At 41.4% G+C, this 14,509-nt stretch overlaps 1 protein-coding gene across 2 annotated transcripts in view; it reads right to left on the bottom strand.

Annotated features, from left to right (window-relative positions):
- LOC140995794 (membrane-associated phosphatidylinositol transfer protein 2-like) overlaps window positions 1–12,917 on the bottom strand; it is a 44,407-nt gene extending 31,490 nt beyond the window's left edge. For both annotated transcript variants that reach the window (XM_073465884.1, XM_073465885.1), the window contains exon 1: window positions 12,220–12,917. The gene's annotated coding sequence lies outside the window, so the exon portion shown is untranslated. The remainder of the gene's footprint in view (window positions 1–12,219) is intronic.
- Between the last annotated feature and the right edge of the window lie 1,592 nt (window positions 12,918–14,509).

Below are 14,509 nucleotides of genomic sequence, written 5' to 3'. Positions count from 1 at the left end.
ACCCTTGATTGAGTTGATGGGCTTATCTACCAATCCAGTTAAAATGTCAAAAGGCTTAAGACAATGCAGTTTGTGCCGGGGTGTGTGCGCTCCGTGGCCACAGCGAGGGAGTTTACCATCCATCTGCAATGCCTCAAGAGGCCATGAGGCATATTTCAGTTAAGCACACTGTACAAGGATTCTATCCCATGAAGTATCTATTAAGGACAAAAGATGAAGCATCATTAATCCAAGGGTATAACTGAGATAAATATAAACTATGTGGCACAGATTACTGACTACAAAATAGATTTACACCCTACAAAACCTGCCCACTTTTGGGGATAAATGAAGAATGGGAAATGCATTCTTTCCTCCGGACAGACTTCTTTTATCCTCATCTATAAATCTATCTTTATTAAGGTGTTAGATGGTAACTTGGGGAGCTTCAATCTTTATCTATACCACATTTGTGATTATGAAGGGTATTAAACTTTTTACCCTTGATACAAGATATTTCCATCTCTAACCCTTTTAGCACACCGAACAGGACATCAACTAGAGTATTTATTTACAGTATACAGGTGCAGTTTGGGTGGAGGCTACTGGACAAACACCACGTTTTGCTTTGTTTGACTTCAATAAAGCACAGAAGGGGAGAGCAAACATTTATCTCGTCTCCAATTCAAAAAGTGGGCAGGGTGGTTTGCATACTGTACCACACAATGAACAACTCAGAAGTGAAGAGCAAAAGCTGGGAAAACATTCTGAAGGGATCCATCATTTATTCTGCACGACAGGCTCCCTTTGAACTGAGACTGAGCCAACAAAACAAACAAATGTAGAGATGCAACATAATGTGATCGCCGAAGATCTGATCAGAGACAAGGGCACCATAAAAAAGCATCAACATGAGTAACCAGTTCCATGAGTAATGCCATGATCTAATGTAAAATGCAGGGGATAAAAGAAAATCACAATAAATAGTGATGCATCATCTTGTGCCACGTATTGTACGTACATTAACCTCCCATGATGCACCTTAAAACAGGCCGTCACTGCTCCTGTCCCAGAGGCCCATGCCCCTCAACAGGCTAAGTCGGCGGGATACACAACCTGCCCTTGTTCTTTACTCATCATCGCAGTGCAAAGGAAAAGCTAAAAATACTCGACACCCTGTGAGCATCTCCTCCATTGTGTTCCTCCTCCTTCTCCTCGTCCTCTTCCTCCTACAGTAGCACTGCTTCTAAAAACGATCCTCGTTTACACAGAGAGAGAGAGAGAGAGCGAACACGAACCACCGACGAGCACCGCCGCAGCAGAGAGTATGGTGTCATGAGGAAAGCAGAACTTTGCAAAGAAGATTACTGCACAGCAAGAGATAGAAAATCCAGCCAAACAAATTGTTAATCATCCACTAACTGTGAGTTTTAGTCAGCATGCGGATTAGGCAAGCCTTTCTTTAAGTTTACAGCAAATGATGACTCTAAAGCATGTCACAGCTAATCATTTACTGCTTGAAAATGTCACATAGAGCAATAAATGATTCACCTAAAACACTGCTGTTGTAATTATCAGCTATTTTTGCCCCTTCTAACTAACCTCAAATACATGGTTAGATCTGAGTTTCATGAAAATGGCTGCATAAAATCTCATGGCAGATTAGTGAACCTCACTACATCAGAAGCTTTGGACCAGTGGAAAATATGTAAAGTTTTGATTAGATACCCCGACAGCATGTAATTAAAACTCTACATAAATAAATCTGGGGCCCAGTGACTGCTGAGAACTTTAAGCTGCTTTAATAAGTGGAGCCATTGTTTTCTTATGCCTCAGTGGTGCTCATCAGCCCACCGTTTTCCAAAACGGGCGTGTTACATACCGACCCTATCTCTTATCAACGCCACGCTTCACTCTGAAATCCAAAATTAGATGACCTTATATGCAAATTACACTTGGATTAATCAGTTACGTGCCAAGGTTAAATGAGGATCTCCCATCGCTGTCATTCTCGTCGAACGCTTAGACAGCCTGAATTAACTGCGCACAGAGCAGTCTTATGTAACTCAGAGAGATACAGAAAAGGAAAGCATCCCTACCCTAGCATTTTTCATCCATCCCATTAGCTAATTCATGTAGCCTACAGACCCTCGGGCAGGAAATGCTTTTGTAGATTTAGACAATCTCTCTCAAACATCTCCATCAGCCCGTCCGTGAGTGTCTGGTCGCAACAAGATGTTGACTCAAATCAAGGCCTTCTTGCTAATGTGGAGCCTATTGCGGAGAGCTTGCCAGCACAAAAGCTTGGCACAAAGGCTTTAAGGAATAACAACTAATGGATTTCCAGTATCATTGCTACTAGAAATCTCCCATAACAGTCCAAAGTGGCTTTGACTGTATTAAATACAACTGTGATGCGGCTGAGACTTGTTATCTCAGTGAGATGACACCTACGTTATCAGTCTTTGGCAGGTTCACGTGTATCAGATATTCAAATTATCTGACTAACGATCAACAGGGAAAGGAGTTAAGAGTAGATATTTGTGATTAAAAGTTTTAAAAAAGGGGTTAAATAAAGGATTATTTATGCGTTAGCAGATCAAAGTCACACAATAACATAAACCTACTTGCCAATCAAGGCAGCTGAAGACCAGCAACTCTGATACCTTTGCCTGCTTCTTCAAACTGGGAAGGTGCTGACCGACATCGACTGTACGTAATCCACCTCAAATCATTCCAAGTACTTCACACAAATCTGCTTCACAAAAAAAATTAAGCATAATAGGTTTTACATCTGGAGTACAAATTTATAAGCTTTGACAGCAAAAAGTCTTACTCGAATAGAGAGATAAACTTCTGAAGTGTCAAATGTCTGTATTTCAGAGCATGTGAATGTAAACAGAAACCATACTGCCCTGTCTACCAACTCTATTTTTAGCTTCCCACATTAAGAAGGAAAAAAAAAAACTTAATTAGGACTCCAATAACTGGTAGTGCAACGTTTTGAATGTCAAATAAGAGAAATGAAATGGATTATACTCTACAAAACTTGTGAAGAAAAATGTTTAGCCTGAGGCAAAAACGTATTCCTTTTCCTGCCCCTTTATTCTCTCCATCATTGCATGAACGGGGGTTACCATGGAGACACAGAGGGCCCTTTCCTTATTGGCTGACAAGATGAAGTCAGAGTGACGAGGAAAGTAGAGACCAGATGCTGCCGGGGCTGATACTTCTTTCTCCTGTTTCTTCTGTCTCCACTTTCACTTTTGTCGGTCTCTGTTCGTCCCCACTGAGGCTTGTTTCACCTGTAGTCTGTTTTTTTTTGTTTTTTTGGATACAGTAACAACCTGCTACACCGACTGATTCTAATATACTGTCAGCCTTAATATATGCTATGGTGATAAAGGGGTTACAATTCACTACAAAACAGAAAATAGGATTAAACAAAAGAAAAAGAAAAACTGTGGTGGGTGTGACACACAGGCACAGGCCGAACTACACAGGGCACCATGTGGGCTTCACAGGACAAACACGCAGATTTAAAAGTACTTTATGTTCACTGCTCATGCTGAACTTTGGTCAAAAAATTATGTCAAGACATGCCTGCTACTACCTGCATCACGTGGAGGGTTAAAAATACCCTATGCCCCATACAATTATGTTGCAAGTTCTCTTCATATTAGTTTAAAATTAACCTAGTAGACCAATAATAGCTCCCTTTGTAATGATCTAGCAGTGAGTCAGAATAATGTGCAGAAACACAGTAGAATACCAATATTCACTTTATTGAATCCTTGGGAAGAAACGGGTCCTGGTGCCCCAATTTCTCGTGCTCTAGTAGCTGAGGGGAAAATGGATCTGAAAACCGAAGTGAAATGGGGACAGAGGAACAGAAAAATATGCAAGCGTCAGACCAAAAGTACATCAGAGGAAGAGTGAGAAACAAATCGTGTTTACTTTTTGTTTTTATTTGACAGAATAACTCAGCTTGCATCCAGAAGGATTTCAGTTCCCACGTCAGAGCAATATTAACCTAACCTAATGTTTAAAAAAGGGACAGTTGACCCCAAAAAACACATTTTTCCTTTTAATGCTATTTAACCAGTCTCTCTTCAGGATAACCCACAGACCTTGTTGTGAGCAGTCTGACGTAGGAACTATTTCTTCCCACCTGAACGACACCCTCCAACTGTATCATTGGACCAAGCATGTAAGGCTGATGCTCGTGACAGAGTTGGTTAGCTAGTTAAATAAGCTTAGTTAGCTAGCTACTGGTCCATGAATACATGCATGCTTCCTTTTGTGTGATGATAAGATTAACAGGAGTCGTACGTCAGAAATAAAATAGTTCTAACATGAAACTGCTCAAAACAAGGTTGGTGGATTATCTTGAGTAACCAGGTCACGATTTCTGGAAAGAGATACTGCTGCTGAGCTTTTCAGATGTATTTTTTGGACGCCACAAGCTGAGTACAATCCAGTTCCATCATATATTAGAGGAGGCAGACATCTCTACGGCTGATATCTCCAAAATTTGGCAACTCACAACAAAAAAATCTGGATGGATAAATGGCAGACCAATGTGAAAACAACTCTCATCTCATAACAACAATCTCCATACATTTCAGCTGTTGCTTTTATTCTGTGTTCTTCCATTAGTGTTACGTTTCTGATTTAAAAGAAATTCGAATCACAGTATCACAGAGTCATCAGTTCAATGAGATGGCCTCTGTGCATTTAGAGAACACCACGCATCAAGGCAAATTAACTGTCAGAGATAAGAAAGCTGCTCATAAAAAGCTGAGGCCGTCCGCTGCCCTTTGGTAAAATACCTCAAACCCTCTTGTGCGGCATGAATAATGCAGGCTTCCCAAAAGTGTTCTACCCAGTGACCAAAGACAGAAGCTGTCTCTCAAGCTGACCATAAAAGGCCATTTTCAAAGATGCTCACGGTCCTGTGACTTTGGCTAACATTTCGATGGGTGCCGAGGTCAGGTTTACAGCTCTGTGGACCCAGGCTTTATCACTCTGGGATTTTCTTATCAGAGCCTATAAAAACCAGACACTTTCTATCAGTCTTATAACATAAAGGATTCTGACGTCTCTCTCCCACAGAGAGACACAACTGTGAATGTAGACGCGGGGCTTTGTCTGGCACATCGAAGCAAAGAATGGGCATAACACAGAGAGACTTCCCATTGAAAGCCTGTACACCGGGAGCAAAAAAAAGGGAGAGGGTTGAGGGGGAAGTGAGGAGGGGGAGTTAGGGTCTGAAGGAGTCTATTTTTAGCCTCAGAAAAATCAGGTGTCTGCGGCCAATGGAAAAGAAAGGGGAGCGTGGGTATAGTGACATGAAGCAGCGCTGTCGCTTTCATTTTACATGATCTGTGTGAGTCAGAGGGCGCTGCAAGGGTTGGGGGTGGGGTAAAACAAAACATAAATAAATATGAAATGGCATATATGGTCCATACTGGCATGAAACACAAGATGTACGGCATGCAGTGTAAAAACTATAGGGGCGAATAGCAAAATAGCTCCAATTAGGGCTGTGAGATAAGACGATATATATACTGTATGATGATAGAAAAAAAGTCTATCAATTCATATTATGCTCAAGCGTTTATTTTGTTGTGTTGCGAATCACACTGTTTACAGCAATGTTTTCATCATTTGGACACAGGGCACAGATGCAGAAAGGACATTTGCATGAAAGCAGCACAAACAAACATGGAGGAGAGTGAACATGACGCAGAACGTGGCAATTACAAACAGGAGAAGGACCAGCCAAGACAAAACGAGGAGCTTGTACCTAATAGAGAGCTGGTTGAAAAGTCCAACACAGACCTGAAAATCATGCTTTTAAAATGTGGAAAGAAATAAGCCTTTATGTTTATGCTTTACATGTGGTCATTTATTGCAATATGTATAATTATTTGGATATGAAATGATCTATATCAGGATATGAGATTTTGGTCTGCCAGGTAATACATCTACTGGGATTCAGGACTTTGACGTTGCATCACTCTGCTTAAGAGCCAAGAAGTTTTTTTTTGTTGCTGCCCTGTACCTGATAGAGAGAGTGTGTGTCAGAGTGCCTCTACTTCACCTCTTGCTTAGTATCACCTCAAAACAACATCCCCTTTCCTGACAGGAAACACATAACGGACTTCATTCCTCTTCCATAAAATGAAACTCAAGTAAGGACACAGGAAGGTGGTCGACTGCTATAAAAAGACCTCAGCTCTTCTTTGGAATCGACTCACATTGCTAGAAAAACTGGTGTCCAAAGGGACGCGAACATGACACAGCCAGCACAAACTGTTTCGTCTTTGTCTCATTTCCCAGACAACACAACTGAAGGAGCATTAGCAGCGTTGTGCCATTCATCCGCTGGCTCATCAGGGATGGGTGGGGACAGGTTGTACCCCTGTTGTCCTTGTCAACAGCTCAGCACCAACATTAGCATCACCTGCTTTGTTCAAGGGAGCTGAGGTGGGAGGCGTGTTGGGGAAGAAGGACAGAGACTGTGGAGCTCGAGGTGCAGAGAAAACACAATGTTCCATTCAGTGCTTGGCTGGCACCCAGGTGCATGATGGAGGCTCATATGAAATACTGTCATGATGCCCGATTGTCCGCTGTAGATGAATCAAAAGAAAAATTAGACCCTCAGATATAACAACCAGCTGGCAATGCATCCCTATACTCCCCTAAGAGAGCACCATAAATTGTAAGTTATTGTTCTTCAAATCTCTCTACCGAGTCTCTCTGCCTGAACGATTGAAAAAGGCATCCATACTAATCTTTGGTTTCCACAAATATGTTACCGAGTAGGGAAATTGTTTCAACTCCCTTTAGTGAGCTCTGAGACATATTTAGCATCACTTTAAGTAGGGATGCATGAATCAACCTGCTTGCCTTCAAAGTTGGTCAATAGAAAGTAATACTATTCATTTCTAAAGATTAGTGAGGGAAAACTGATGATGCACAACATTTCACGGACTGAACGGTCACTATGCGATCATTCAGTCTGATCAAGTCATGCTAACCTTATTTAAATAGCACTATAAGTCAATATCAATAAGATATCAACAGGATACTGGAAGACCAAAAAAATCCTTAACATTATACAGATAATCCAATTATTTCATTAATATGAAATGGTAGGTAACAATTCATACGGTGACGCTTTCAAATACAGAATAGTTTCCCAAACTACTAAAATCTAATGCCCCATTAGTTTAAACTTCTTATGCAAATCATGTTTAATGTAGCCACTAATAAAATGCAGGTGAAAGAAAAGTTATATCAAATTATGCTGTTTTCAAAAAGACCTACAGCCTGGTGTTGTGTTGTATAAGCCGTGCGTGTGTGTATGCAGTACAGTGAATAAAACAGGAATTCATGTTCCTCATCTATCCATCATCATTATCCAATTCCAAAGCAGACAACAGGCTGACCATGACGATGTGTCAGCTGAGTACTGGGAAACCCACACGGTTTATTTGTATGGAAATTATAGCCTAAAAACAGTCACATACGTCACTAGTCTTCCCGAAGGTTCAAATCTAACGCATTTCCGGACAGGCTTATCCTTATAACCACGTCATATTATGTTAACAGTTAAGAGTATTCCACACAACTGAAAAACAAACCTTGGACAACCAGCTGCACGTTTACCTAAAGCCACTTTCTTCTCTGGCACTACTCACCTACCACCCAACAGTCATGTCCTTTCATTGTCCTGACAGACAATGAAAAAAAACCAAAGGATATTTTTATAAAGCAGCTTTGTTGATGATTAAACACCAGTCCATAACAGAAAATACACTCAAACTTGTTAAAATCCCCTCTGGTGTTGTCAGTGCCCATAAAAATCAGTATCTGTCAAAGAAATGACGTCAGCATGACACAAGTCTTTGTACCCGGGAGTTATCAGCTGTGGGGAAAAAAAACTCTGGCTATATAGAGTCCAAGGTAACCTAAAGGGCTTGCTGTTAATCAAGTTTAATATGTTCAGTATCTTTCTGCAAGCTCATGTAGCGAACTGAATTCCCACATTACACGCCAAGCTGTGGTATAAATTGACTTTTCTAATATCCCAGCAAGGGAATCAGCTAAATCAACCCTATGAACAATTCGCTAACTGTGACAAATGAGACCCAGAGAGATTATGGGGTTAAACCCTGTTTATTTTATAGATAGAATAGAATAAAACAAGTAAGCAATCTATCATACAAAAGTAAATACGTTTTTCATTGTTTAACAGCTGTCTCTGTCAATATCCGCTGCATCTTATCAGCTAGCCTTTACAATCATACTGCACCTTTATCTTGGGTGGGAGTAACAGTGATACTGTGTGTATGGAGGCTGGGATATAAGACACAGAAGATCAGCATGCTATAGTTTTCCCAAAGTAGTCCACACTCTGGTCTAAGTAAAGAACCAAGATTATACATTTCCTCTGCTTAAATAACCAAATTGTATTAAATGTTGTGGAGACATTACATGTGGCAACACCAATACTGCACAACAGTTCAACAGGTTTTTAGAAAATGCCAAATTACCACACAAACAAACAACTGAATTTATGATTACATCTTACAGTGCAGTATGTGCACGTGTATGTTACAGCAGTCAAGAAGCCTCACGTAGCTCACTTTACAGTGTTTGTACCTGATGTTTCTCTGCTCTTCCTGTACCAGCAATCTCATCTGATAAGCAGCTCAAATAGTATAGACATTGAACCAAAAGATGTGGTGAGCAGCGGCATACGTCACTCAAACTTTAACTGACAGGAAGTGAGTCTTGTTTCCTCGACGAAAACATTGTTGCTCAATGGCCCGTGTGCATTCGTTTGTCATTTGTATTTTTAATAGCCGCACGGGATCGTTGACTAATGCTGTAAGACAACCATAAGCAAACTGAGGGGTTGTAGTAGGAGAACAGAAGACCTGTCACATGTGAGAATAAAATAAAACACTCCCTCACAAAGATTCCACGCAGTGCTATGAATACTCAAACAAGGCTGGGACATAAAAAACACACAAGCTACAGGCTCCTCTGTCAGGAATTTTCCACTCCACAGTCAGTCAGACATACAGCATATATTTACATATTCTCAATAAGATTTGACGGTCAGGAGGTTGTCAGGCACTGCTGCGACTGTATAACATTAGTGGAGTGGTGGGAAATTTTAGTCTTAGGGAAAGAGAGCTGTTTGACACAAATGAGCCAACATTAGCATGTATCTGAATGCAGTTAGAAGTTATTATCCTCATTTATCAAAAAGGGTCACTGCAGTGTCTCCACTTTGCTTTTTGCGTTGGCTCAACGAGAGCATCAAGAGCTGCTTTAACCCAACAAATACAACTGAACATGCATCAAAAAACCTTTACCAGACACATTTAAAAACCACAACTGTACAGACAATAGATTGATTCATAATCACCTCCTCTGTCTCACCTTCTGTGACGGCGTGTTAGTCTGGTGTGGTAGATTCAAGAGAGACACCTGAGAGTGGCAGAGCTATCAGGTTGCAGCCTCTTGACTACTGTCTTCCTGGAAGATTCCTTTGCTTAATGCAGATGCATTAAAACATTTATAAAAATAGATGTCACATGTTTTATGTCTCCTCAGTTAAGAAATGCTCTGCGGCAGAATTAAAATTACTGATTAAAACCAGACAAACATGTAAAAGCCCATGTACAGTTATCCTAGAAAAACAACACAAAACTAACCGAGGCCACTTCGATGTTGACTGTGACCAACTTTAACACAAACAGAGCTACAAATAAATTTGCAGCCCTGAAGCGACAGTTCTAATTTTCCAGGAAACAACTCATTCAATATTTATACCGAATAAATGTTTGAAATCTGTTAAATTGACTTTGTTACTAAAAAAAAGTCTTAGTGGAGATTCTATTGAGAGATTTTCTGAGGGAGGGGTATCACCGATATATAACCTTCATTTAACTAGAAAGTCACATTGAGATTAAAATCTCTTTTACAAGTGAGACCGAGCCAAGACGGGGTCAAAATAGCAGCATCAAGGACGTGACAAGACGACAACATCTAATTATAATCAACATCAACCTTGTTTGTTTCAAACAGTTTAAGTTAACAATCACATGAAAATGAAGCTAGTTCACTTAAACATAAAGGCCGAGAGTCAAAATAATCTGTTACTGCCATTACGTTTAGAGTGATAAGAGATGCTTCAGAGTTAAAACTATCCAACAGCATGGCCCACTCGTGACGTCTACACTCGCAAATTAACTCACAATGTATATTTATCTACGATAGTTAGGACTAATGTGAAATCAATAATGCTCTATATGCACTTTCTTGCATGTCTGCAATCCTGGTGGCAAGAAGAACGTTGAAAAGGGGAAATCGTTTTTAAAAATCTGCATTTCAGAAATACTGTCACCTTCCACATTTTGAGTCCTTCTAGCATTGTGCACTCAAACGTTTCAAGCACACAGGAGATATGCATGTCTTTTTTTTTTTTTATTTGCATTGCAGACACAGCCCTGCCCATGTACCGCATATGTGCATTGTGTGAGTGTGTCTGTTCGGGGGAGGGAAGAAAGTCCCCCATTAGAAAACTGGTTAGGCAAATATCTAGAGGAGCTGCCTGTCAGTGATACCTCCACTTGACTGAAGGTCATAACAGGTATGACTGGTAAAGAAGGCGCTGCACAGTCACGTGATGAAGATTCGAATTCTGGGTAGTCAGACTAGCCCCATTCAGACTTCAAGCAGTTTGCTCTTAACCATCAGAGCAGCACTTCAGTGACTGAAGAACAGGCGGCAACATCAGCAGTGTATTTGAGCTTGAGTTCCTCGTGACAAAAATGAACGGCGTGAGAAAATATCTTGCTCGTCACCGACTCGTTTTATGTGGTACTCGTTACAATCGGCAACAAAAGTGGCAGTATGTGTTTCAGATCAAAAATGAGGAACATAAGTAATGAGTCTCTCTACAAGTCAAAATTAAAAGTGACTCAGAAGAACAGAATCTATGCCAAAAAAAAAAAAGGCACAGCTCGCCAATAATTGAGCTCAGGAAGGAATGCATTAATTGTATTTCTTGCAAACTGCACTTGCAGTGAACTTCACCACCGTAAGTCCTGGTTTGATGTTACTTCAAAAATGGCACAGCCGAGGAAATCCATACGATCACAGAGCAGCTGATGCCGAGTGCGTTACACAATCCTCACAACCGTTGAGTCTTCAAGAAGACAGGACGCAAGCTTCAACATGTCAAAAACAGATTACACCCTGCGTGCATAGTAGTACAAAACTCTTCAGGCCAACAAAAACAACACAATAACCCATCTTGGTATGTTCCTCCTATATTTCTTCCTCTGTCAACATCCTCCACATGCAGGCTAGATCTTGTTCTTATATGGTGAGGCTCTGAGCGGGAGCACAGATATATCATAACTAGTCTCAGAGTGCAATCCTGATACAAAGACACTGCGATGTGGGAGAAGAGGCTCACAGTGGAGGGCTTGTGCAGGAACCCCTGCCCTCATAGCAGGGGGCCCATCATCTGGACAACAGACGCCACAGCCTCCGAGTCAGCACTGCCTCAGTGACTCACCCAGGGCCTGCTGAGTCAAACCGGGTGACTCTTGTTGCTGAAACTTATAAAGTCATACTGAGATAGTAATGAGCCTTGGGGATCAAAAACAAGCTTGCGTGCTGCAGGTTTCAGTTTAAGTCAAAAACAAGTGAAATAAGAGCCCCTTCATTTTCAAGTGAAAACCATGGTTAGTCAAACATGCTGTAATTTGCAGCAGGGTCTTAAATAAATTCACACACCTGGTGCATCACTGCAAAGTGCACCAAAAAGAGTAAGAACATGAAGAAGTGAAGCATCAATGACTCCAGTAACCTCAACATTAATATGACAGCTTACAGTGGGGATAAATAGAGGAGCATTTCACCAGCTTTAACAAGCATGCCCGTGTGACAGCAGCAGGGCCAAAAAACACACGCTGCACTTCTTCAGCCCAAAGGAGGAAGACGAAGTCGGTCTAAACACATTTAACGGGGAGTTATGGACAGCACATGCTTGTTTAAAAAAAAAAAAACCTTGAAAATAAGATTTACTAAACGTGACGTTGCATCAAATTTGAACTGGAGTAAACCCACCGTCAGTTAGTTACCTAGCAACATGGCAGCAGCAGCACGGTAATGACAAATTGATGGCTCGCGATGCTCATCACATACCTGGACCCGATGCACGCCACTGATGCACCTCTCCGGCTTCAGCACAGCAGAAATCAAAGTTCATCGGTCTTTCTCCGCGTTTTTGTTTTTTTTTGGGGTTTTGAGGAGGAGGGGGGGGGGTCACCACTTTCACCAGCAGCAACGCGGTCGTCTTTCAGCAGGAAGCAGCCGCCGACTCGACGAGGTCGGGAAACGATGCCATAATTGAGACGATGAACGCATCGACGAGTCAGCAACTGATTTCCTTCACGTCGCCGTTTGTTTGGCCCTTCGGCGGAGGAAGGGGCGCGGGTACGACATGCAAGGATGACGCGGAGAGAAACATCATCAGTCGGGGGTGGTGGTGGTGTGGGGGGGGTATCATCAGCCGCCGTTTCTGCCCGTGTTTACAAAATCTGGCCACATCACTGAGCACGGAGAAACGCACGCTGGATTTCCTCAGCCGACAGGAAAGGCCAAAGTAGCTGCGGCAGAGTTAAAATGTCCTTGAATATCCGAGCTAACCTGGCAGGGGGACGGCGGTGAGGCTCGTCCCTGGCGAGGAAGAACCCAAAAGGCTGCGGGCTCAGAGTCGCCTCCGTCCGGAGAACCGCGAGGAGCGACGGGCAAACACACGAAGAGCACTCGCCATCGTAAGTTGTCACTCTCCAAGTCCGAACCGCTGCAAGACTTCACAGTCCTCTCAGGCACGACACGAAATACCGTCAGGCTGACCCGGGTGCTGCCGCGTTTCCGGTGCGACTCTCAAAAATAAAAGCATCACCTACTTGTTTGTTTGGGGTTTGTTTTTGTTTTTTGTTTTTTTGAAGTTACAAACGTTTGAATGACTCATCTGAATCAAACACACACATTTGCTGCTTGATTCCTAAAACACATAACAACACGCAATATGTCCACTAATAAAGAACACATGTTGCACCCCCATCATTCAAGACTGTGAATATATATTCTTGTATTAGTCTTATGGAGCGAATTAACATTAGGGAAATGTAACACACAGCGGTAGTACAAAACACCATTTAGTATTTAATTCTGGAGGATTGGTGCCTTGACTTCCGGTGTTTGTCTTTCCCTCTGCTAACTTGACAAAGCTCAGGTCCGTACAGCTATTCAGCGGAGCAGTTTTGATGGCGGGGCGCCCCCTAGTGGCCGAAACTGGTATCATGGGTGCCAACGTTGTTACGCACTAAAGTCACATTAACAGCATTTAGTGTCCACATTCTTACACACTAGCATGTTATAGTGTTAGTATGCTTTTGCTCAGTTTATTCACATTTAATGTTTGTGATGTATTTAGGCACACCTAAAGAGGGTCACTGATTGGATGTAAACCACTGCATCAGCTGTTACTGTAAATTCTACAAATGCATAAAATATGACCAAATATCTTAACAAAAGCACTGCAAGGAAACCTGCCCTTAGTAAATGTGCATTTATTTAGTTTTTGTTTTTCTTTATACATCCTGTGATATAGCTTATTACTGCACTTACTTCTATTAGCCCACTATTAGGCTTCTACTGTGATATTTTTATAATTGTACGATGCATCTATTTTCAAATAATAGCTTCCTGTGCTGCTTTTCTTTAAAAAAAAAAAACAACAAAAAAGGAAGAAACTAGGCTGCTGCAGCACATCAAGTGAGACAGAGTAAGCCTGTTGACTAGTTTCACTTCCTTTGCAGTGTAAGGAAATTATTTTCACCACCTTGACAGTAACTGACGGCTTCACACAACCGTGTGGTTTGGGTGACTTGTTAAAGCACACTTTTCTCGTAAACCCCAAATTGTTGGCTAGAGCTTTTTCTATTTCTGTTACAAAAACTATTATATGAGAAATATATAAAAATGCATTTCTTACAAATTCTGCTGATGCACATTACTGGAAACATAAAAAAATAGCATAGGCGTGGTTACATTGTACAAAAATGAACATCAGTTTTAATGTGAGCACTTAAGATGAAGTTCTAGTAATTAGAAACGTACACCCCCCCTCCTGAAATATCAGAGATGTCATCACAGGTCATTAAAGAGATTGTCTTTTCCCTCTGACCTACTTAGTTTCCCGGTTCACTAATTTTAGTCATTGTCACAGGAGAGAGCAGGAGGCGATACTTCACAGACAATTTGTCTCTGCGTATGAAAGAAATGTTTGAAACTATTTTGTAATAATTGCATGTATATTATTAAATGTGCATCATATTACAATGAATGTAACTATTCAGGATCCTTTAGACACAGTTCTCTTTCTACAAGTCTTTGGTGCTGCTTACAGTGACAGATGCCTGCAAAT

This window comes from Pagrus major, chromosome 5 (assembly GCF_040436345.1).
Source record: "Pagrus major chromosome 5, Pma_NU_1.0".
NCBI lineage: Eukaryota > Metazoa > Chordata > Actinopteri > Spariformes > Sparidae > Pagrus > Pagrus major.
This window is presented reverse-complemented; position numbering and strand designations above follow the sequence as displayed.